Source organism: Spermophilus citellus (genome assembly GCF_964194105.1).
Source record: "Spermophilus citellus genome assembly, chromosome: 12".
Taxonomy (NCBI): Eukaryota; Metazoa; Chordata; class Mammalia; order Rodentia; family Sciuridae; genus Spermophilus; species Spermophilus citellus.
The window spans coordinates 63,760,277-63,777,168 of NC_138198.1; positions in this window are offsets into that span (position 1 = coordinate 63,760,277).

A 16,892-nucleotide genomic window follows, 5' to 3' on the forward strand; every position below is an offset into this window, starting at 1 on the left:
AATCATGTGATATCCGGGCTGAGATTCCCAGTGCTCTGTGGAAAGCCAGCCTGGGCCTAGATCTCAGTTTCCAAGGGCGACTCTCATGCGTGGCCTCCTAACATCCCGAAACTATTCACGGCAATACTTCTCTGAGGTCAGTTCCAGAACTCAGTCTCCAAGGGGAATCACACCAGAGTTCAAGCCCAGGTGGACCCAGTCATCTCTTCCCACTGCCACACCACAATTCAAACCAAAACACTGCCACATGGCCCTCATCTTCTTCCATATAGACACTCATCATAACCTCTGGCTGGAGGTTTCCATGAGGGGCACAGCCCAAGACAGTGTCCACAATAAGCTCCCTTGCCTCTCATTTGCCTAATGTAGGGTGGACTGGACACCCTTCCTGTGGACCTGGAGTGATCAAATAGGCCTGCCTTTAATACTGCTCTACTTCTCCAATTGGAGGCCTACTGACTGCCGGGTATAGATTCTTTGTGTGAACTGGAGTCATGAGAAAACCCAAGCACCTATGGGCTAGCCTCTGCATGGCTTCGAAGGACTCATTTGACACAAAGGATCCCTATTCTCACTTGATGGAGGTCAGGAACCTTACAGAGGAAGGCGAGAGACCTCATCCAGGATGACTGCTTTTGTGCCAATTTGGCTTTGGATGCACACATGGGATCTTTCTTTGGATCCACCAGGTGCTGACAATCTAAGCCACAGCCTCACACTGGGCCAAGAGGCTGATTCAGACACATCCCTTTGCAAAGCAATTAAGCAAAGAGCCACAGGTGATGCCCATTCATTTCCATTTGAAAACTGTTTTCTTCAGGCTTCACAAAGGGGTGCCCTGAGGCAAAGGCCTTCCTGACATTCAGGGCCACAGAAGGATAGGTAAGCCCAAGGCCCAAAGCAGGCTTTCTCCAGGGAGACTTTACTGGTCACACTGATATCTGAGTTTTCTGAGATGCTCACCATTCCTTTCAACTATCCAGTACATGGCCATGTCACCGAGCTTGGAGGTGGTACATATCTTGGACACAAAACCATGAGCCTATTCTGGAGAGTGGCCAGAATTCAGGAAGAAAACAGGAACTTAGGAAGATAGTAGGTGTTGCCCATCCATAAGGCAAGCCGCAGTCCATTCATAAATTGGGCAGGATGAATGCTGGGAAGCTTTCTACTAGACAGGACACATCCATTGATGCATTCTCTTTTCTAATGTCTACAACCAGGGACACAGTGGGATACACAAACATAGAAACACTCGCCTTGTCAAAAGCCTTACTAGAAACAGTCCACTCCAAACCAAACAAACCGCCTTTCCTACCTATTCTCAGAACATGAGACAAAACCACAAACTCACACCCACACCCACAAAGGCACCTCCTTCCAAGTTGGTCTGTGACTACCCGGAGTGTCGTCTGACTGGTGGGCCATACTATGTTCCCCCGAAAGGGCCTGTCCTGTCTCACATCTGGCCTCCTTGGCCAACTCTGTGAAGTTGTCAGGAGCCAGCGGTGAGCCACTACCTGCTTTCTCAGGAAAGGCCCCTCTGCAGAGCTATCCTGGCATTTGGCAATCCTCACCTCAGTGGGTACCAAGAAAGACTGACTCTGTCCTTGGTAAATCCAAACAAGTGAGCCCACTGGGACTGGGACTGGGACTGGCTCTGGGTGCCTGGCTTCCTGGATCCCAAGTTCAGAGAGTTCCATCACCAAGGAAGTGAGGTGAGGTCACTTCCTTCAGGAACTGAATGAGGTCACTGCCTTGGCAACCACTGTGTCCTAACAGTTGCTTCCAAGGCTCCCATGAGATGGAGGCTGCCCCTCCTTCCTGTGACACTTTCACAAGTTAGAATGGAATATCAACCATAGGCACCAAGGAACAGCTCTCCACACAGGCCTGCTTTGGTCCATCTTGTCTACATTAAGAAGAGAGAGGCTCATTCAGACACATCCCTTCATCCCGACCAGGTGGTTTGCCATGGAAGATGACTTCTGCTCTCTCAGGTCCTTCATAGCTGCCTACATCTTCTCCAGGGATCATTTCTGCATGGACCTTTGAGGTTCTCAGCAGGTGGAAGATCCCCCACATTCCTGTATTGTAAGACCCACTCTGTCCCTGCTCTTCTGTAAAGTTAGATTGAGGGAACAGTGTATGCTTAGGGTTAAGAACCTGTTTGATGTGGCTTAGGAATCACTCTGCTGGATGAAGAATGGTATTGGGAACCTGCGATATTTATAATAATATATAGGTGAAATATATGTATGAAAACAGAAATCCAAGTAAGATTTGAAGGCCAGAAGGGCATTGGGCCCTTGATTGGGATACTTAGCTTTGAATGACTTTCTGCACAGATGTCTCAGATAAATCGATACACAATGGCATAGGACCTTGTACCTTGGATGATTGAATGTAGAAGAGAACATCCAGTCAAAAAGGGATAGTAGGTAGGATTAGGAAGATAGTTGGTAAGTTTTGGAAGAAGAGTGAGTATGCAATTTGGACCAAAAGTTCTTTAGCAATAGGGTGTCGGTTAGAGAGTGAATGTAAACGTCAGCACATGTGAAGAGTCAGTCACAATGATGAACTGGGGAACATATGTAGGAAAGCAGATATCAATAGAGACATTAGGAAATCAGGCAAAGTATAAAGTGAGTGAGTGGATTAGACATTTTCAACAGGGTTGAGGTTGAATATATCATCTTAGGAAGAAACAAATGTGTAGTCACCAATAGCATTGACATTTGAGAGCATTAGGCAACCTGGACAAGGATGTTTTTAGTAATCCATGCTCACTTTCCAATGAGGCTTTGGTGCAATCATAAGTGTGACCTTTGCATTTTGTGTCCAGAATATCACTGTGATAAAATGTATATGTAGATCAGGTGACATGAGTGTTTCTTCCACCATTTCTGGGAGTAATATGTTGAAGACATATAAATTAGCCTTTGGGGGTACAAATAGGTGTACCCTGGGTCTATGAATATAGAGATAATGCATGAATAGACCATACTGTGAATAAATAGTATAACAGGTTCCAATTTAAATAATGGATTGCATTGATATCTGAAAATATATAGGAAATCTAATATTGATACACAACCATTCATTCTAACCAGTTATACATCTAATGGTGATATTGGGGTTATGGTTTACCATGAAGGGGGTGTGAGTTTTGCTTCACAAGGGATTATGGAAATGGAAAAGAATGTGTTTGGAAAGAAGTCTCATGAAAAGACCAGTCAAGAAACGTGGAGGTATACATGTGTTCTGAAGCAGGAAGTGATTGAAAGGGAAATAAATGCCTAGAAATTTGTGAACTTGAGGATGAAATACATATCCTATGATGTGCATCAACTGAAGAAATAGTAATGTACCAGTGTTGAATAAAAATGAACGTCAAAATACACATCATGTCCCATAGGAATCTACTTGCATTCATGTTAAACTGGGTCAGTTACTGTAGAAATATTAGGATTTCAGCACTAGGAAACAAATATGTATTTCAGGTGGATGACTATTTCTGAGAATAATCTTGTGAAAAGTTGATTATAAATCCACCTATATGAACATGAATGAATTTAGGGAGTATATAATATGACACATACATTTCATATTTTGAAAAATCTGGAGAGTGTGTGTATGTGTGTGTGTGTATATATATATATATATATATATATATATATATATATATATACACACAAAAGAAAAACACACACACAAACACAGACTTTAAAGAGTAGAAATATATATGCCAATCGAAATTCATCATGAAATATTTATCATCCACAGATCCAAAAATATTTATTTTACTGAACATGTATTTATGTATCATGTTGTTCAAGTGGGAAGCTCACCTGGAGGTTGAATTCTCAGTTCCAACAGCGTTTAGGAGGAGTGATCTCTTCTCACAACTTGTATCTGCCAAGTCAGCCACCTCACAAGAATGGACGTGGGATAGGAGGTAGGATTCTATATGTGCATGTAAAAATGCATGTTGCTGAATAGGCTACAGAGAAAGGGAGACAGGAATTCACATATTTGTTAACATTCAAAACACATGGAGAACTATTTCTATTAAATTGGACTAGATTTATAACACCTACCCTTTATAATGCCAAAGGCCAGTCCAACTATACACCAGGCCTCCTCTGAACTGCCTGTATTTCTATTCTGTTTGAGTTATTTTTCTCCATCATATTAGTATTCGTAGTCACAATCTAGTAGGGTATGGGTTAGTGTCAGGGATTCAGTATTTCGAACGGAAAATAGGAAAATGAATCCAATGTGTAGGCCAATATGTGCTACAAAAAAATCTTCCCACTCTCATCCAGAACATTGCCTTGACATTACCTTCGCAATAAGTAAGACACAATTTGAGGAGAAGAGTTAGAAATGCTGTGAATACATATGTGGAATGGAAAATGCTCAGGAGTTCACAACCTTGGAGGTGGTAGACTAGTTTCCATGAGTAAGGGACAGGGTAAACACTCCACAAACGTGGAGCTCTGCTGGCCTAAAGACTTCGTGAGAAACTGCCTCTGAGGTTGGGCACTTGAAATATATGTTGTTGTCAGGAGCTTTAGCTTCCTTTGTAGTGAGACCATCAAACCAGGTCTGCATCTATGTGACCTGGAGGACATGGTTTCTGATTTTCCAATGAACATGAGGCAGAAGTGCTGAATTCTCTCTTTGCAGGTAAACTGTGGCCACTGGGGTCTAAGTGTCTCCGTGTGTGGACTGTGAAGCCATTTGGTCATCCTCCACTTTTCGTGGTGTTTCTTGCTGCTGCACTGGGAGTTCGGAATTTGCTTCAGGAAATACAAGGAGTTCAACTGGGACACAGTGCTGGAGGGAGTTCTGTCACGTGTGGTGGGTCAAGGTCCTAGGAGAATGCACCAGCCAGGCTTCTATCCCACAGAGCTTGCCCCCTTGACCATAGCAACCTGATTCTGAACATTGCCCTGAAACCTCTCCATATAACAAGATGCCTTTACATAGAAGGGTCTGCTCACTGCACCATGTCAGTCACAAGCCATTTGGAAGCCAATGGCAGATCCACATGGCCCCACCACAGATGTTTTATCACACAGCTGCACACCACTGCTCTAGGCCCACTACTCAGCGGGCCCCAACTTACTGGCATCTCTGTTTTACACCATTTTCATGAAACCCAGTCAATCAAGGCACTGTCTGGTACACTCATGATCAGCAACAGGACATCCAAAGGTTCTCCAGTGCCACCTGGTCATGGGAATTTCAAAAACGTCATGGTATTTATCTAGCTAGCCATTTTTAAAGGATGAAGTTGGAGGCACTGTGGGTTTCCATTCCTTCGGGAACCATCAAATGGTGAGGAAGCTCATTTCAACGAAAGCTCTGTGGAACTCTCACAAACAAGGCTTCCCAAAGAGTGGCCAAAAGGTCACAGGAAGCCAGGCCCATTGAGGTCTACAATGTGAGGTCTACGTGTGTTTGGACTCTCCACGATGGCTGCCAGGTCTTTAAGAATAAAATCATGTGATATCCGGGCTGAGATTCCCAGTGCTCTGTGGAAAGCCAGCCTGGGCCTAGATCTCAGTTTCCAAGGGCGACTCTCATGCGTGGCCTCCTAACATCCCGAAACTATTCACGGCAATACTTCTCTGAGGTCAGTTCCAGAACTCAGTCTCCAAGGGGAATCACACCAGAGTTCAAGCCCAGGTGGACCCAGTCATCTCTTCCCACTGCCACACCACAATTCAAACCAAAACACTGCCACATGGCCCTCATCTTCTTCCATATAGACACTCATCATAACCTCTGGCTGGAGGTTTCCATGAGGGGCACAGCCCAAGACAGTGTCCACAATATGCTCCCTTGCCTCTCATTTGCCTAATGTCAGGGTGGACTGGACACCCTTCCTGTGGACCTGGAGTGATCAAATAGGCCTGCCTTTAATACTGCTCTACTTCTCCAATTGGAGGCCTACTGACTGCCGGGTATAGATTCTTTGTGTGAACTGGAGTCATGAGAAAACCCAAGCACCTATGGGCTAGCCTCTGCATGGCTTTGAAGGACTCATTTGACACAAAGGATCCCTATTCTCACTTGATGGAGGTCAGGAATCTTACAGAGGAAGGCGAGAGACCTCATCCAGGATGACTGCTTTTGTGCCAATTTGGCTTTGGATGCACACATGGGATCTTTCTTTGGATCCACCAGGTGCTGACAATCTAAGCCACAGCCTCACACAGGGCCAAGAGGCTGATTCAGACACATCCCTTTGCAAAGCAATTAAGCAAAGAGCCACAGGTGATGCCCATTCATTTCCATTTGAAAACTGTTTTCTTCAGGCTTCACAAAGGGGTGCCCTGAGGCAAAGGCCTTCCTGACATTCAGGGCCACAGAAGGATAGGTAAGCCCAAGGCCCAAAGCAGGCTTTCTCCAGGGAGACTTTACTGGTCACACTGATATCTGAGTTTTCTGAGATGCTCACCATTCCTTTCAACTATCCAGTACATGGCCATGTCACCGAGCTTGGAGGTGGTACATATCTTGGACACAAAACCATGAGCCTATTCTGGAGAGTGGCCAGAATTCAGGAAGAAAACAGGAACTTACGAAGATAGTAGGTGTTGCCCATCCATAAGGCAAGCCGCAGTCCATTCATAAATTGGGCAGGATGAATGCTGGGAAGCTTTCTACTAGACAGGACACATCCATTGATGCATTCTCTTTTCTAATGTCTACAACCAGGGACACAGTGGGATACACAAACATAGAAACACTCGCCTTGTCAAAAGCCTTACTAGAAACAGTCCACTCCAAACCAAACAAACCGCCTTTCCTACCTATTCTCAGAACATGAGACAAAACCACAAACTCACACCCACACCCACAAAGGCACCTCCTTCCAAGTTGGTCTGTGACTACCCGGAGTGTCGTCTGACTGGTGGGCCATACTATGTTCCCCCGAAAGGGCCTGTCCTGTCTCACATCTGGCCTCCTTGGCCAACTTTGTGAAGTTGTCAGGAGCCAGCGGTGAGCCACTACCTGCTTTCTCAGGAAAGGCCCCTCTGCAGAGCTTTCCTGGCATTTGGCAATCCTCACCTCAGCGGGTACCAAGAAAGACTGACTCTGTCCTTGGTAAATCCAAACAAGTGAGCCCACTGGGACTGGGACTGGGACTGGCTCTGGGTGCCTGGCTTCCTGGATCCCAAGTTCAGAGAGTTCCATCACCAAGGAAGTGAGGTGAGGTCACTTCCTTCAGGAACTGAATGAGGTCACTACCTTGGCAACCACTGTGTCCTAACAGTTGCTTCCAAGGCTCCCATGAGATGGAGGCTGCCCCTCCTTCCTGTGACACTTTCACAAGTTAGAATGGAATATCAACCACAGGCACCAAGGAACAGCTCTCCACACAGGCCTGCTTTGGTCCATCTTGTCTACATTAAGAAGAGAGAGGCTCATTCAGACACATCCCTTCATCCCGACCAGGTGGTTTGCCATGGAAGATGACTTCTGCTCTCTCAGGTCCTTCATAGCTGCCTACATCTTCTCCAGGGATCATTTCTGCATGGACCTTTGAGGTTCTCAGCAGGTGGAAGATCCCCCACATTCCTGTATTGTAAGACCCACTCTGTCCCTGCTCTTCTGTAAAGTTAGATTGAGGGAACAGTGTATGGTTAGGGTTAAGAACCTGTTTGATGTGGCTTAGGAATCACTCTGCTGGATGAAGAATGGTATTGGGAACCTGCGATATTTATAATAATATATAGGTGAAATATATGTATGAAAACAGAAATCCAAGTAAGATTTGAAGGCCAGAAGGGCATTGGGCCCTTGATTGGGATACTTAGCTTTGAATGACTTTCTGCACAGATGTCTCAGATAAATCGATACACAATGGCATAGGACCTTGTACCTTGGATGATTGAATGTAGAAGAGAACATCCAGTCAAAAAGGGATAGTAGGTAGGATTAGGAAGATAGTTGGTAAGTTTTGGAAGAAGAGTGAGTATGCAATTTGGACCAAAAGTTCTTTAGCAATAGGGTGTCGGTTAGAGAGTGAATGTAAACGTCAGCACATGTGAAGAGTCAGTCACAATGATGAACTGGGGAACATATGTAGGAAAGCAGATATCAATAGAGACATTAGGAAATCAGGCAAAGTATAAAGTGAGTGAGTGGATTAGACATTTTCAACAGGGTTGAGGTTGAATATATCATCTTAGGAAGAAACAAATGTGTAGTCACCAATAGCATTGACATTTGAGAGCATTAGGCAACCTGGACAAGGATGTTTTTAGTAATCCATGCTCACTTTCCAATGAGGCTTTGGTGCAATCATAAGTGTGACCTTTGCATTTTGTGTCCAGAATATCACTGTGATAAAATGTATATGTAGATCAGGTGACATGAGTGTTTCTTCCACCATTTCTGGGAGTAATATGTTGAAGACATATAAATTAGCCTTTGGGGGTACAAATAGGTGTACCCTGGGTCTATGAATATAGAGATAATGCATGAATAGACCATACTGTGAATAAATAGTATAACAGGTTCCAATTTAAATAATGGATTGCATTGATATCTGAAAATATATAGGAAATCTAATATTGATACACAACCATTCATTCTAACCAGTTATACATCTAATGGTGATATTGGGGTTATGGTTTACCATGAAGGGGGTGTGAGTTTTGCTTCACAAGGGATTATGGAAATGGAAAAGAATGTGTTTGGAAAGAAGTCTCATGAAAAGACCAGTCAAGAAACGTGGAGGTATACATGTGTTCTGAAGCAGGAAGTGATTGAAAGGGAAATAAATGCCTAGAAATTTGTGAACTTGAGGATGAAATACATATCCTATGATGTGCATCAACTGAAGAAATAGTAATGTACCAGTGTTGAATAAACATGAACGTCAAAATACACATCATGTCCCATAGGAATCTACTTGCATTCATGTTAAACTGGGTCAGTTACTGTAGAAATATTAGGATTTCAGCACTAGGAAACAAATATGTATTTCAGGTGGATGACTATTTCTGAGAATAATCTTGTGAAAAGTTGATTATAAATCCACCTATATGAACATGAATGAATTTAGGGAGTATATAATATGACACATACATTTCATATTTTGAAAAATCTGGAGAGTGTGTGTATGTGTGTGTGTATATATATATATATATATATATATATATATATATATATATATATATACACACAAAAGAAAAACACACACACAAACACAGACTTTAAAGAGTAGAAATATATATGCCAATCGAAATTCATCATGAAATATTTATCATCCACAGATCCAAAAATATTTATTTTACTGAACATGTATTTATGTATCATGTTGTTCAAGTGGGAAGCTCACCTGGAGGTTGAATTCTCAGTTCCAACAGCGTTTAGGAGGAGTGATCTCTTCTCACAACTTGTATCTGCCAAGTCAGCCACCTTACAAGAATGGACGTGGGATAGGAGGTAGGATTCTATATGTGCATGTAAAAATGCATGTTGCTGAATAGGCTACAGAGAAAGGGAGACAGGAATTCACATATTTGTTAACATTCAAAACACATGGAGAACTATTTCTATTAAATTGGACTAGATTTATAACACCTACCCTTTATAATGCCAAAGGCCAGTCCAACTATACACCAGGCCTCCTCTGAACTGCCTGTATTTCTATTCTGTTTGAGTTATTTTTCTCCATCATATTAGTATTCGTAGTCACAATCTAGTAGGGTATGGGTTAGTGTCAGGGATTCAGTATTTCGAACGGAAAATAGGAAAATGAATCCAATGTGTAGGCCAATATGTGCTACAAAAAAATCTTCCCACTCTCATCCAGAACATTGCCTTGACATTACCTTCACAATAAGTAAGACACAATTTGAGGAGAAGAGTTAGAAATGCTGTGAATACATATGTGGAATGGAAAATGCTCAGGAGTTCACAACCTTGGAAGTGGTAGACTAGTTTCCATGAGTAAGGGACAGGGTAAACACTCCACAAACATGGAGCTCTGCTGGCCTAAAGACTTCCTGAGAAACTGCCTCTGAGGTTGGGCACTTGAAATATATGTTGTTGTCAGGAGCTTTAGCTTCCTTTGTAGTGAGACCATCAAACCTGGTCTGCATCTATGTGACCTGGAGGACATGGTTTCTGATTTTCCAATGAACATGAGGCAGAAGTGCTGAATTCTCTCTTTGCAGGTAAACTGTGGCCACTGGGGTCTAAGTGTCTCCCTGTGTGGTCTGTGAAGCCATTTGGTCATCCTCCACTTTTCGTGGTGTTTCTTGCTGCTGCACTGGGAGTTTGGAATTTGCTTCAGGAAATACAAGGAGTTCAACTGGGACACAGTGCTGGAGGGAGTTCTGTCACGTGTGGTGGGTCAAGGTCCTAGGAGAATGCACCAGCCAGGCTTCTATCCCACAGAGCTTGCCCCCTTGACCATAGCAACCTGATTCTGAACATTGCCCTGAAACCTCTCCATATAACAAGATGCCTTTACATAGAAGGGTCTGCTCACTGCACCATGTCAGTCACAAGCCATTTGGAAGCCAATGGCAGATCCACATGGCCCCACCACAGATGTTTTATCACACACCTGCACACCACTGCTCTAGGCCCACTACTCAGCGGGCCCCAACTTACTGGCATCTCTGTTTTACACCATTTTCATGAAACCCAGTCAATCAAGGCACTGTCTGGTACACTCATGATCAGCAACAGGACATCCAAAGGTTCTCCAGTGCCACCTGGTCATGGGAATTTCAAAAACGTCATGGTATTTATCTAGCTAGCCATTTTTAAAGGATGAAGTTGGAGGCACTGTGGGTTTCCATTCCTTCGGGAACCATCAAATGGTGAGGAAGCTCATTTCAACGAAAGCTCTGGGGAACTCTCACAAACAAGGCTTCCCAAAGAGTGGCCAAAAGGTCACAGGAAGCCAGGCCCATTGAGGTCTACAATGTGAGGTCTACGTGTGTTTGGACTCTCCACGATGGCTGCCAGGTCTTTAAGAATAAAATCATGTGATATCCGGGCTGAGATTCCCAGTGCTCTGTGGAAAGCCAGCCTGGGCCTAGATCTCAGTTTCCAAGGGCGACTCTCATGCGTGGCCTCCTAACATCCCGAAACTATTCACGGCAATACTTCTCTGAGGTCAGTTCCAGAACTCAGTCTCCAAGGGGAATCACACCAGAGTTCAAGCCCAGGTGGACCCAGTCATCTCTTCCCACTGCCACACCACAATTCAAACCAAAACACTGCCACATGGCCCTCATCTTCTTCCATATAGACACTCATCATAACCTCTGGCTGGAGGTTTCCATGAGGGGCACAGCCCAAGACAGTGTCCACAATAAGCTCCCTTGCCTCTCATTTGCCTAATGTAGGGTGGACTGGACACCCTTCCTGTGGACCTGGAGTGATCAAATAGGCCTGCCTTTAATACTGCTCTACTTCTCCAATTGGAGGCCTACTGACTGCCGGGTATAGATTCTTTGTGTGAACTGGAGTCATGAGAAAACCCAAGCACCTATGGGCTAGCCTCTGCATGGCTTCGAAGGACTCATTTGACACAAAGGATCCCTATTCTCACTTGATGGAGGTCAGGAACCTTACAGAGGAAGGCGAGAGACCTCATCCAGGATGACTGCTTTTGTGCCAATTTGGCTTTGGATGCACACATGGGATCTTTCTTTGGATCCACCAGGTGCTGACAATCTAAGCCACAGCCTCACACAGGGCCAAGAGGCTGATTCAGACACATCCCTTTGCAAAGCAATTAAGCAAAGAGCCACAGGTGATGCCCATTCATTTCCATTTGAAAACTGTTTTCTTCAGGCTTCACAAAGGGGTGCCCTGAGGCAAAGGCCTTCCTGACATTCAGGGCCACAGAAGGATAGGTAAGCCCAAGGCCCAAAGCAGGCTTTCTCCAGGGAGACTTTACTGGTCACACTGATATCTGAGTTTTCTGAGATGCTCACCATTCCTTTCAACTATCCAGTACATGGCCATGTCACCGAGCTTGGAGGTGGTACATATCTTGGACACAAAACCATGAGCCTATTCTGGAGAGTGGCCAGAATTCAGGAAGAAAACAGGAACTTAGGAAGATAGTAGGTGTTGCCCATCCATAAGGCAAGCCGCAGTCCATTCATAAATTGGGCAGGATGAATGCTGGGAAGCTTTCTACTAGACAGGACACATCCATTGATGCATTCTCTTTTCTAATGTCTACAACCAGGGACACAGTGGGATACACAAACATAGAAACACTCGCCTTGTCAAAAGCCTTACTAGAAACAGTCCACTCCAAACCAAACAAACCGCCTTTCCTACCTATTCTCAGAACATGAGACAAAACCACAAACTCACACCCACACCCACAAAGGCACCTCCTTCCAAGTTGGTCTGTGACTACCCGGAGTGTCGTCTGACTGGTGGGCCATACTATGTTCCCCCGAAAGGGCCTGTCCTGTCTCACATCTGGCCTCCTTGGCCAACTTTGTGAAGTTGTCAGGAGCCAGCGGTGAGCCACTACCTGCTTTCTCAGGAAAGGCCCCTCTGCAGAGCTTTCCTGGCATTTGGCAATCCTCACCTCAGCGGGTACCAAGAAAGACTGACTCTGTCCTTGGTAAATCCAAACAAGTGAGCCCACTGGGACTGGGACTGGGACTGGCTCTGGGTGCCTGGCTTCCTGGATCCCAAGTTCAGAGAGTTCCATCACCAAGGAAGTGAGGTGAGGTCACTTCCTTCAGGAACTGAATGAGGTCACTGCCTTGGCAACCACTGTGTCCTAACAGTTGCTTCCAAGGCTCCCATGAGATGGAGGCTGCCCCTCCTTCCTGTGACACTTTCACAAGTTAGAATGGAATATCAACCACAGGCACCAAGGAACAGCTCTCCACACAGGCCTGCTTTGGTCCATCTTGTCTACATTAAGAAGAGAGAGGCTCATTCAGACACATCCCTTCATCCCGACCAGGTGGTTTGCCATGGAAGATGACTTCTGCTCTCTCAGGTCCTTCATAGCTGCCTACATCTTCTCCAGGGATCATTTCTGCATGGACCTTTGAGGTTCTCAGCAGGTGGAAGATCCCCCACATTCCTGTATTGTAAGACCCACTCTGTCCCTGCTCTTCTGTAAAGTTAGATTGAGGGAACAGTGTATGCTTAGGGTTAAGAACCTGTTTGATGTGGCTTAGGAATCACTCTGCTGGATGAAGAATGGTATTGGGAACCTGCGATATTTATAATAATATATAGGTGAAATATATGTATGAAAACAGAAATCCAAGTAAGATTTGAAGGCCAGAAGGGCATTGGGCCCTTGATTGGGATACTTAGCTTTGAATGACTTTCTGCACAGATGTCTCAGATAAATCGATACACAATGGCATAGGACCTTGTACCTTGGATGATTGAATGTAGAAGAGAACATCCAGTCAAAAAGGGATAGTAGGTAGGATTAGGAAGATAGTTGGTAAGTTTTGGAAGAAGAGTGAGTATGCAATTTGGACCAAAAGTTCTTTAGCAATAGGGTGTCGGTTAGAGAGTGAATGTAAACGTCAGCACATGTGAAGAGTCAGTCACAATGATGAACTGGGGAACATATGTAGGAAAGCAGATATCAATAGAGACATTAGGAAATCAGGCAAAGTATAAAGTGAGTGAGTGGATTAGACATTTTCAACAGGGTTGAGGTTGAATATATCATCTTAGGAAGAAACAAATGTGTAGTCACCAATAGCATTGACATTTGAGAGCATTAGGCAACCTGGACAAGGATGTTTTTAGTAATCCATGCTCACTTTCCAATGAGGCTTTGGTGCAATCATAAGTGTGACCTTTGCATTTTGTGTCCAGAATATCACTGTGATAAAATGTATATGTAGATCAGGTGACATGAGTGTTTCTTCCACCATTTCTGGGAGTAATATGTTGAAGACATATAAATTAGCCTTTGGGGGTACAAATAGGTGTACCCTGGGTCTATGAATATAGAGATAATGCATGAATAGACCATACTGTGAATAAATAGTATAACAGGTTCCAATTTAAATAATGGATTGCATTGATATCTGAAAATATATAGGAAATCTAATATTGATACACAACCATTCATTCTAACCAGTTATACATCTAATGGTGATATTGGGGTTATGGTTTACCATGAAGGGGGTGTGAGTTTTGCTTCACAAGGGATTATGGAAATGGAAAAGAATGTGTTTGGAAAGAAGTCTCATGAAAAGACCAGTCAAGAAACGTGGAGGTATACATGTGTTCTGAAGCAGGAAGTGATTGAAAGGGAAATAAATGCCTAGAAATTTGTGAACTTGAGGATGAAATACATATCCTATGATGTGCATCAACTGAAGAAATAGTAATGTACCAGTGTTGAATAAAAATGAACGTCAAAATACACATCATGTCCCATAGGAATCTACTTGAATTCATGTTAAACTGGGTCAGTTACTGTAGAAATATTAGGATTTCAGCACTAGGAAACAAATATGTATTTCAGGCGGATGACTATTTCTGAGAATAATCTTGTGAAAAGTTGATTATAAATCCACATATATGAACATGAATGAATTTAGGGAGTATATAATATGACACATACATTTCATATTTTGAAAAATCTGGAGAGTGTGTGTATGTGTGTGTGTGTGTGTATATATATATACACAAAAAAAACAACACACACACACAAACCCAGACATTAAAGAGTAGAAATATATATGCCAATCGAAATTCATCATGAAATATTTATCATCCACAGATCCAAAAATATTTATTTTACTGAACATGTATTTATGTATCATGTTGTTCAAGTGGGAAGCTCACCTGGAGGTTGAATTCTCAGTTCCAACAGCGTTTAGGAGGAGTGATCTCTTCTCACAACTTGTATCTGCCAAGTCAGCCACCTCACAAGAATGGACGTGGGATAGGAGGTAGGATTCTATATGTGCATGTAAAAATGCATGTTGCTGAATAGGCTACAGAGAAAGGGAGACAGGAATTCACATATTTGTTAACATTCAAAACACATGGAGAACTATTTCTATTAAATTGGACTAGATTTATAACACCTACCCTTTATAATGCCAAAGGCCAGTCCAACTATACACCAGGCCTCCTCTGAACTGCCTGTATTTCTATTCTGTTTGAGTTATTTTTCTCCATCATATTAGTATTCGTAGTCACAATCTAGTAGGGTATGGGTTAGTGTCAGGGATTCAGTATTTCGAACGGAAAATAGGAAAATGAATCCAATGTGTAGGCCAATATGTGCTACAAAAAAATCTTCCCACTATCATCCAGAACATTGCCTTGACATTACCTTCGCAATAAGTAAGACACAATTTGAGGAGAAGAGTTAGAAATGCTGTGAATACATATGTGGAATGGAAAATGCTCAGGAGTTCACAACCTTGGAGGTGGTAGACTAGTTTCCATGAGTAAGGGACAGGGTAAACACTCCACAAACGTGGAGCTCTGCTGGCCTAAAGACTTCGTGAGAAACTGCTTCTGAGGTTGGGCACTTGAAATATATGTTGTTGTCAGGAGCTTTAGCTTCCTTTGTAGTGAGACCATCAAACCAGGTCTGCATCTATGTGACCTGGAGGACATGGTTTCTGATTTTCCAATGAACATGAGGCAGAAGTGCTGAATTCTCTCTTTGCAGGTAAACTGTGGCCACTGGGGTCTAAGTGTCTCCATGTGTGGACTGTGAAGCCATTTGGTCATCCTCCACTTTTCGTGGTGTTTCTTGCTGCTGCACTGGGAGTTCGGAATTTGCTTCAGGAAATACAAGGAGTTCAACTGGGACACAGTGCTGGAGGGAGTTCTGTCACGTGTGGTGGGTCAAGGTCCTAGGAGAATGCACCAGCCAGGCTTCTATCCCACAGAGCTTGCCCCCTTGACCATAGCAACCTGATTCTGAACATTGCCCTGAAACCTCTCCATATAACAAGATGCCTTTACATAGAAGGGTCTGCTCACTGCACCATGTCAGTCACAAGCCATTTGGAAGCCAATGGCAGATCCACATGGCCCCACCACAGATGTTTTATCACACAGCTGCACACCACTGCTCTAGGCCCACTACTCAGCGGGCCCCAACTTACTGGCATCTCTGTTTTACACCATTTTCATGAAACCCAGTCAATCAAGGCACTGTCTGGTACACTCATGATCAGCAACAGGACATCCAAAGGTTCTCCAGTGCCACCTGGTCATGGGAATTTCAAAAACGTCATGGTATTTATCTAGCTAGCCATTTTTAAAGGATGAAGTTGGAGGCACTGTGGGTTTCCATTCCTTCGGGAACCATCAAATGGTGAGGAAGCTCATTTCAACGAAAGCTCTGGGGAACTCTCACAAACAAGGCTTCCCAAAGAGTGGCCAAAAGGTCACAGGAAGCCAGGCCCATTGAGGTCTACAATGTGAGGTCTACGTGTGTTTGGACTCTCCACGATGGCTGCCAGGTCTTTAAGAATAAAATCATGTGATATCCGGGCTGAGATTCCCAGTGCTCTGTGGAAAGCCAGCCTGGGCCTAGATCTCAGTTTCCAAGGGCGACTCTCATGCGTGGCCTCCTAACATCCCGAAACTATTCACGGCAATACTTCTCTGAGGTCAGTTCCAGAACTCAGTCTCCAAGGGGAATCACACCAGAGTTCAAGCCCAGGTGGACCCAGTCATCTCTTCCCACTGCCACACCACAATTCAAACCAAAACACTGCCACATGGCCCTCATCTTCTTCCATATAGACACTCATCATAACCTCTGGCTGGAGGTTTCCATGAGGGGCACAGCCCAAGACAGTGTCCACAATAAGCTCCCTTGCCTCTCATTTGCCTAATGTAGGGTGGACTGGACACCCTTC